This window comes from Camelus ferus, chromosome 10 (assembly GCF_009834535.1).
Source record: "Camelus ferus isolate YT-003-E chromosome 10, BCGSAC_Cfer_1.0, whole genome shotgun sequence".
Classification (NCBI taxonomy): domain Eukaryota; kingdom Metazoa; phylum Chordata; class Mammalia; order Artiodactyla; family Camelidae; genus Camelus; species Camelus ferus.
In genome coordinates this window covers 62,214,323-62,223,826 of record NC_045705.1, presented here as the reverse complement: position 1 = coordinate 62,223,826, position 9,504 = coordinate 62,214,323, and the positions used below count along the sequence as shown (strand labels likewise).

At 39.1% G+C, this 9,504-nt stretch overlaps 1 long non-coding RNA gene across 2 annotated transcripts in view; it reads left to right on the top strand.

Moving 5' to 3' along the window:
- The window catches only part of LOC116666489, a 38,039-nt gene that overhangs the window by 25,207 nt on the left and 3,328 nt on the right, over positions 1-9,504 (top strand). Inside the window, exons 3-4 of one of the 2 annotated variants that reach the window (XR_004323380.1) lie at positions 5,342-5,457; positions 6,433-6,549. This is a non-coding gene — a long non-coding RNA (uncharacterized LOC116666489). Of the gene's footprint in view, positions 1-5,341; positions 5,458-6,432; positions 6,972-9,504 lie in introns of those variants that run through there. The other variant, XR_004323379.1, reaches the window with a different exon arrangement.

The following is a 9,504-nucleotide window of genomic DNA, read 5'->3' as shown; positions in this document are numbered from 1 at the left end:
TTAATTTTTTCACAAAGGTGCAAAGACAATTCAGTAGTGGAAAGATGGCCTTTTAAACAGATGGTGCTGAAGCAAGGGGACACCATAAACAAACAAACAAAAAAACAAACTGAAAGCAGTGAAAGAACCTAAATCTAAATCTCATGCTTTATGTAAAATCAGTTAACTGAAAATGAATCACAGACTTTAATGTAAAACTTTAAATATGTAAAACATCTTACAGTAAAATGTAAATTTAAAAAAAAACATAGGAGCAAATCTTTAGACTCTAGGGCTAGGTGAAGAATTTTCAGGTTGGCTAAAAAAAGCCCAATTCATGAAAGGAAAAAAAAAAAAGAAAGCGTTTGTTTACTGAAGACCTTGAATTCCACTAGTTCAGGGCTAATTGGTCTTGTGACCCTAGTTAGCCTAGGAAAGTACAGGAGAACAGAGCAGATTTTAAAATCCACGAAATATTTACTGAGGGCTGGCTGGGTGCTAGGCACTGCCCTAGGCCTTGATAAGTGAACAAGCCAGAAAGGGTCATCCTACCCCTACCTAGGCTGTGTGTTCTCTAGGCACTGCTCCTCCTGCTTTTCTGCATGAAAGCTTCAACTGAGCAGGCAAGCCAGGTTTCCCTGGATAAGGTCCTAACTTTGGAGCCTTCCAAGTTCTTGGAAGGGCGGAAGATCTGGCATTAGTTCAGGTCATACGGGTAAAGGCTACAGACACTGCCAGATACTTACATCCTGTTCATGCAAGGGTAGAGGATGTTTCTAAAAGATGAATACCTTCCCTTTCACCAGTGAGAACCTATTTCTAACATGCCTAGGCTATACAGTAAGCCACTCATTTTCAGTAGAAATTCTGACTTATTATTCTAATTAGCAAAGGGTCTGATATTGATCAGTACCACTAATTGCTTCTGGAGAATGAGTTATATGAATAGAAGGCCAGTTAACCATCCCCATTACTAGTTTAAATGGTTGCTACATTGGTTTCTAGCTTAATGCAACTGAAAAGTAACCAGTCTTATACTGGCTACACTGAAGTATTTGAACTGTAGATATTGTAATCCTTGGCCTTACCCACAGATACTCAGTTTGGATGGATCTGAAATGGGGTCCAGAATTCTGCATTTTTAACAATTGTACCCTGTTGAAGAAAGGCCTCCCACTGTATTTTGAGAATCCCTGGATTATTCTAGTAGAAGAAGCATAGGAGGGTACACAGAACTGTAGTGGTAGGTAAACAAACTGTGTACCTTGTTCAATGGAATGCTACACAACAATAGAAAGTAACAAACTATTGATACATACAGCAACTGATGGATCACAAAGGTATTATGTTGAGTGAAAAAAGCCAATCTCAGGTTACACACTATATAATTCTATCTATAGACTGTACTTAAAATGACAGAATATATGATGGTGAACAGACCCATGGTTGCCAGAGGTCAGATACAGTGGTGTGACCATGAAGGGAAAATACAAGGGAGTTTCTTTGTGGTTATGGAGGAGTTCTGCATTCTTACAGGGGTGTTCGGGGATAGTTGAACTGTTCTGAATTCTGATTGTGGTGGTAGTTACATAAATCTATACATGTAATAAATAAGTTACACATACACACACACACACAGACGTGTATGTAAAAACTGATAAAATCCAAATAAGTTGTAAGGTTTCTTGGTTCATGGTACTGTACAAATGTCAGTTTCCTGGTTTTGGTTGTTGTATTATGATTATGTAAGATATGAACATGGGGGGAGCCAGGAGAAGGCAGGGTACCCAGGAGCTTTTTGTACTATTTTGGCAACTTCTGTGTGAGTCTAAAGTTATTTCAGAATAAAAAGTAAAAACAAAACAAAACAAACGACAACAATACAAACCTAGGTGGATGTGAAGTTGTAAATGTGAGGATGAAAGATGGTGTTTGAAAAAGAGAAAGGGAAGATAGAGGTTAACAACAGTATGGAATCTACTGCAGTCACACTGGGTTCAGATTCCTGTTCTCATTCTTGCTAGATGTGACCTTGGGCAGATTAGTTAACCTCATATTTGAAATGGGGGAATAGCAGTATCTATGCCAAAGGAAGGGTTATTGTGAAGAGGACACACAAATACATGTAAAACACTTCGTATAGTGTTTGATACATGGGAAAGACTCAAAAAAACTGTTCTTATTTGCTTAGAGACGTGGGGAAGGAATTGTCAAGGCTCTGGCTGAAGTGGCCGTGGGAACAAGGACAAGTGCAAGATCCCACAGCAGGGGCAGAATTGTCATGGAGAGACTGGGTGGGGGCGCTGGGTAGAGGAGGAGGATGCTTCACATGTGTAGAAGACACCAGTGGGGCTCACCAGTTGGCCTGGGGGACAGGACGTTAGGAAGATACAGAGAAGAGGATGAAGTACAAACAGTGATCTGCAGGACCTCTTCCCTCTCAGAAAGTCTGAGCCAAAAGAATAAAAGCTCAGATGCTTAGTACTGATCTCCACAATATTTGGAGGAAAGTAAAGTTGTGCAGAAGATAAAGACATGTTTACTCTTGTTCTCATCTGAGTGCCTTGAGAAGTTAATGTTGCTGATGGAAATTGTGTCAAGAGATGGTTTCACTAGGGTCTTAAAGGATAAAGCCTGACATAATAATTCAGAAACTATTAATTGAGCAGCAAATGGGGATGCTGAAGTGAGTAAAAAAATGGTTTTTACCTTCAAAAGTTCATATCCTAAAGAGTCAGTGAATGAAAGTCAAAGAAATACACAGTTCTTACAATATTCAATCAGTCCATAAGATAAGAATTTAAAGTGCTTGGTGGGGAAAGGCTTCACTAAAGAAGACATCCTTGAACCTGCCTTTGAGCAGGACTTCATCTAAGATGGTGGGTCAGTGGAGTCTCTGGGACTAAGAAACAATCTTTGGTTTAAAAGTAGCAACATGAATCCCTATCAAAATACCCATGAGACTTTTTTCACAAAACTGGTGAAATAGTTCTAGAATGTGTATGGAAACACAAAACACTCTGAACAGCCAAAAAATTTTGAGCCAGAACAGAGCAGGAGGTATCATGGTCCCTGACTTCAAACTATACAGCAAAGCTACAGTAATGAAGACAGTATGCTCCTGGCACAAAAACGGACACATAGATCAATGGAACAGAATAGAAAGCCCAGAAATAAACCCACACACGTTTGGTTAATTAATCTACAACAAAGGAAGCAAGAATATACAATGGAGAAAAGACAGTCTGTTCAGTTCAATAAATGGTGTTAGGAAAACTATATAGCTGTATGAAGAAGAATCAAATTACCTTTTTACATTATATACAAAAATAAACTCAAAATTGATTAAAGACTTAAATGTAAGACATGAAACCACAAAACTCCTGGCAGAAAACGGGCAGTACACTCTTTGACATGGGTCTTAGCAATATTTTTTCAAACATATCTCCTCAGGGAAAGGATACAAAAGCCAAAATAAATAAATCAAATGAAAAACCTTTTGCACAATGAAGGAAACTATCAACAAAATAAAAAGGCAGTCTATGGAATGGGAGAACATATTTGCAAACAGTATATCTGATAAGGGGTTAATGCCCCCAATATACAAAAAGCTCATACAACTCAACATCAAGAAAACAAACAACCCAGTTAAAAAATGGGCAGAGGACCTGAATAGACATTTTTCCAAAGAAGGCACACAGATGGCCAGCAGACACAGAAAAAGACACTTAACATCACTAACCTTCAAGGAAATACAAATCAAAACCACAGTGAGTTATCTCCCACCTGTGAAGATGGCTTTTCTCAAAAAGACAACAGATAAGTGTTGGTGAGGATGTGGAGAAAAGGGAATCCTCATACTCTGTTGATAGGGATGTAAATTGGTGCAGCCGCTATGGAAAACAGTATGGAGATTCCTCAAAAAAATTAAAAGTAGAACTCCTGTATGATCCAGCAGTTCCACTTCTGGATATTTCCCCAGAGAAAAGAAAAACACTAATTTGGAAAGGTATGTGCACCCCTATGCTCACTGCAGCATATTCAAAATAGCCAAGTATGGAAGGAACCTAGGTGTTCACTGATGAATGGATAAAGAAGTGGTATATATAGACACAGTGAAATATTAGCCATAGAGAAGAATGAAATCTTGCTGTTTGCGACACTGTGGGTGGACCTAGAGGGTATTATGCTAAGTGAAATAAGTCAAACGAGAAAGACAAATACCGTATGATTTCACTTATGTGTGGAATCTAAAAAACAAAACAAATGAACAAACATGACAAAACGGAAATATAATAATAGAAACAGAGAGCAAACAGGTGGTTGCCAGAGGGGAGGAGAGTGGTGGGGTGAGTAAAATAGGTGAGGGAGATTAAGAGGTACAAACTTGTGGTTAAAAAATAAATGAATCACGGGGATGAAATGTACGACGTGGAGACTGTAGCCAGTAATACTGTAAGAACTTTGTATGGTGACCGATGGCAACTAGGCTTATCGTGGTGATCCTTTTGTAATGTAAAGAAAAACTGAATTACTATGTTGTGCACCTGGAACTAACATAGTGTTGTAGGTCAACTATACTTAAATTTTTAAAAAAAGTAGGAGCATGAGAATTTAATTTTGGCAAATACTGTGGGCCACTAAACCACAGGCCTTTAATAGAGTCTTCATATTCACTCATTTTCTCTTCCCCAGATCTGGGTCCCACAGATGGGCAGAAAGGATGGGCATCCTGGTCATAGTTGGTGGTCACTCTTCATATTCCCCCAGGGGTCGTGATTGGGAGCAATGGAGCCTGACCCCATCCCGACATTGGCAGGCAGACCTGGGGGAGTGGGGAACACAGGACTGCCCTGCCCCAGTCTCCATCACCAGATGGACATCCCGTTCACCTCCTCTTCTCCCTACAAGTTCGTGCTTTCTGGAGTCAGAGGTGAAGGAAGTCCACTATGAGCCTAATCTCTTGGGGTCCCTGAGTTTTCTCCTTGATCCTTCTCTGGTTTTACAGGATACCCCCCAAAAACCATAGCCTTTGCATTGTTAACAAGAGGTTCTTTTTGTGGTTGCAGGATATCATAAAAGGTTCATATTTTTCAGACAAGCAAAGCAAAAGCGCTTCTATAGAAAACAATTTTTCACATGTTGGAAGGTAGAATATTTCTGAAGCCAGGGCCACCATTTAAATGTAAAGACGTAGAGCTAAAGAAGCCACCTCTTAGAAATTTTCTGTTGTAGACCCATCCAAGAATGAATGTCCAAACCTAAAAACTTTATTATTTAAAAAAAATCTCTGCCAGGAAATCAGCCAGAGCTAGTCATATATCTAAGTATTTCACTGAATCTGTCACATCTTTTTTGGTAGGATGCACCGCTACTTTATGTAACATGAAGAAAGAAAAATGTTGCCGCTTAACCTGTGACACCGTGAGATGTCAAAGATGTTATAACAAGAAAAAAAAAGTGAATTAGGAAATTCATGTAAGATGGAAGACAGATTTTCCTTTTCAGTCTTCAGAGACAGTAGGAGAAAGGATGAGGACTTGGTGGTTAAGCTGAAGTTTGATCCCACCACCCCTCTTACTAAGCTGCATGACTCTGGGAAGGGATGTTTCCTTAAACTCCATCCTTTCATCTGTAAAAAGGGATCACACCCACCTCAGCTGGGTTGAGGTGAGGAATAAACGATTTACTGGCTATAATGCTTCTCCCCGAATGCCCGTCAGAGGGTGTATATTTAATGAAAATTAGTTTCTCTTCCTCTTAGTTAAACCAGTCTATTTCTTGTATTCATTTAGATCAGTTTGCTCTGGTTTCAGTCCTCTGATGTGCAGGCATGGTTCCATGCTAAGATGCCTCCTACTGAGGAGTCTGAAAACAGAGCATTGCTCTTCTTGCCATTGCTGTCGCCTTGCTCTTTGTCCTCATTCCTTCCTTGCTGGTAGGAGTGTAGACTTCGGTGATTCATTACCTGGACCGCTTTGTGCCAAGACCTATGCAGGATGGGCTCATTTACCTCTAAATAGCTCATCTAGTTACTGATTTTGCCTCCTTTTGTTAAGAAGACACCTGTTTGCTTCCATCTTAACCTTGGGTTGCCTGTAAAATCTCTTGTGGGCCCCTAATTTTATACTTGGTTGAATATCCATAATGATCACAAAAAGAGCAACTCTCATTTCTACTATTATGGGAAGTAGCTTAGCTCAGCAAGGTTATTGCCCGTGTGCAGTGTCTTTGTCTCAGATAATGCTGTAGAGTGTTGTTAAATATTGCCTCTTCATCTTCTCTTTTCTCTGATGATCTTCTAATCATAGTCTCTTTAACTCATGTCTTCTCTGACTTCATCTAACTTCACTGTATCTTCTCCAACGCTGCTTTCTTTATTAAATTCTGTCTTCAGAGGGATTTGCTATATTTCATTTCTTCAGAAATGACAGCATCCACCTCTTTTTACAGGTGACCCTGCCAAAAAATAAAACCAAAGAACAACAAAGAAAGAAGAAGTAAGGATAGGAGGAAGGAAGGGAGGAAGGGAGGAAATTTTGTTCCACATTGCCTGGATTTTGTGGTTTGGTATGTCTTGAATTTCTACTCTGTTTGGAAGATTTGATATTATTAATTTAGTTAAAAGAGTACACAAAGGTAAATCACATTTTAGTGGGCAGAAAATATGAAAAGAAAATGAAAAGAAATTCAATTAATATATTAGAACACTATTCTATTTCACTAGCAATAAGAAATTATCAAGATGACATACAATATTCTGTCTAATGTGATGAGGCTGTGAAAGAGAGAGTGGTATTTTATTAAAATTCTTCTAAATTTAGCAAACAGGGTACACTTGACTTTTAGGGGAAATGTATATCTTAACTACAAACTATATTGAAAAAATTGTCACACATGAAAACATGCCAATTATTGAAATCCCTTTGGTTCAATATTTCACTGATTTTTAATGTAAACTTCTTCAATAAAGGGATAAAAGAAGAATAAAACTGAATGTTCATATTTTAATAGATAAAGGAAAAGACAGATATGTCAATATGTAGATAGGGAGGTAGCAACATACAATCAGAATCAAGTAGGCAGAGATAGTTCACCCACTGGGTAAATGTGTAAAGTAATTCTGGTATTTCTATTGATGGACTGTTACACAATCATTAAAATGAGAATATGGAAAGATAAAAATACAAACATGAAACCCCCTATAAATGTAATGTAGAGAAAAGAATATGTTGATTAATATGAATACGAGTAACCAAAACAGAACTGATTTTTAACCATCATTTAATAAGTTTGAGGACCTACTATGTGCCACACTCTTTTAGATACTGCAGTTTTAGTGTTTAGCACAATAGACAGGTCCCAGCCCTCAGGAACTTGTATTCGAGGCAGGGGAAGCCAACAACCAAATAAATGATAGAAACATCAGACTGTGGTAAGTGAGTGCCACACAGAGAATTAAGATGAAATGGGAGGGAGTATTCAGAGATAAGGGGAAATCGGTGGTCAGAAAAGGCCATTGGAAGAAGTTTTATGTTGTTTTTATTTTTCTTGCCATGTCTTCAAAATTCTTAAAATAATTGTCTTTATGATTCAGAAGTACATTTCAGAAGCTATTTAAAGTGATAACAAGTTACCTCGATTTTTAAAATCTTAATTATTTGGATTCCATGGAAGGAATTTAGAATAGCGGTCCTCAAACTGAATCATGTGAGAGTTTTTAAAAAGTCAAGTTTTCTTAAAAGAAGAAAATTCGTGTGGCTGCTTCAGTGAATAAGTTTTAGTAAAGTTTCCTACCATCTCATGACTTGGATTGTTCCTGTCATGAACTTAGATTCACTGCAGCTGTTTCCTGCAAAATGCAAAAGCGTAACTTTAACAAGTTTCATTTCCTGCACAGATAAAAGCACAGAGAATTATTGATAGATCTCTGGGCAGCCCTTTCCCTACAGAAACAGATGAAAATTGGTGCCTGTTAGTTATGGTAGGAGAGCTTTTTGCCTGGTCCATGGAGTGATTCTCTTCTTGTCACTGATGCTGCAGCCCACAAATTTGTTTCTGCTGTATTGGCTGTTGTGGTTGTTCCTATCATAGCTGAGGAAATACTGCTTTGGAGATCAGGAACATTGTAAAAGCCACACACAGTGGTCAATAAGTTGTGAGAATGTCAATAACTTAGAAGTGATACACCTAAACCCTAGCTCTTCAGTGAAAGGAAATGTCCCAACTTTGTAGGAGCCTCTTGACTGCTACACCAGTGACAGCAGATTAATGCATCTGAATGGTGTAAACTCCACAAAGGCAGGAGCTTTTATCTGCGTTGTTCACTGCTTGTATCCTCATCACTTAGAACCGGTGCCAAGTGCAGTAAATATGTGAATTTGTCAAATGAATGTAGCCTGTACCTATCTGTGCCTGCAGGTGTTAGACCACCTGCCATTCTGGGTAACTCCTCGCCCTGCTTCTCATTCAAACCGTCAATCAACTCTCTCCTTCCTTTTGTGACCAGACATTCCCAAAGCTAAGCCTGCTCTCACAGCTTCAGTGTTTTCATGTCATGTTTATTTTTTAGTCTTTCTTCTCTCCATAATACCTTTCTAAAGTTGTTTCTTCTAGGCCACCAGTGATGACCTAATACCTGAATCGCATGGTGTCTGTTCACCCTCCGTTCTTGAGGATTTCTCAACAAAACTGCGCTGCTTCCCCTCCTTGCCCTTTGAGACCCTTGTCCTTCCTTAGCTTCCAAAACAGAATGCTCTCTTAAGTCTCTCTCCTACTTTCTTAGACATCCTGAGTTGCATCTTCAGTGATTTCACTTTCTCTGACAGCCGGATGGGGGCATTCTGCCCAAAGTGTCACCCTCCCCTGGGAACGCGCGTTCATTCCCATAACTTACCAATTTTAGGTGAATACTTCATACAATTTCATCTTCTTTCAATCCTGTTCTCTCATCTGATTTTCAGACTTTTGTTTCCAGATGTTTGCAACGCATATCATAATGAATCTTCGATGTGTGATGTAAAATCGCAGAGCTGGTCCAACCCGAGCCCACTAGCCAGTCCCCTGGCTTCTCCTTCCTCAGTCCCCATCACTCTCCTTTATTAGCATCACCACCGTCTAACACCCTTCCTACTTCTCATCGTTCAGGCTCAAAGCTGAGAGAGGTCTTTGATTTCTTCCTCTTTTTTCACTCTATGTCTAATGAATTCCTTTGTATTTATTAAGTCCTTTCTACCCCAACATCTCTCTAAAATATCACCCTCCTTATTTCTCGTCTTTAGTTCAAGTCTGGTTTCTTGTTTCTCTTACTGCCTCACTTATTTTCCAAACCATTAATTGTGATTTCTTTCTTCCCTACTCAGTTCACCTCCAGTGATTCCCTAGTGCTTATGGATTAAAGTACAGATGCTGTGGGCATTTGAGACGCTGCATAATGTGGCCCCAGCCCTTTTCTGTTGCCTGAAGTCTAGGTACACCCTGATTTAACCGTGATCCATCTAGGTTATTGTTATTGGCTCTGAACAC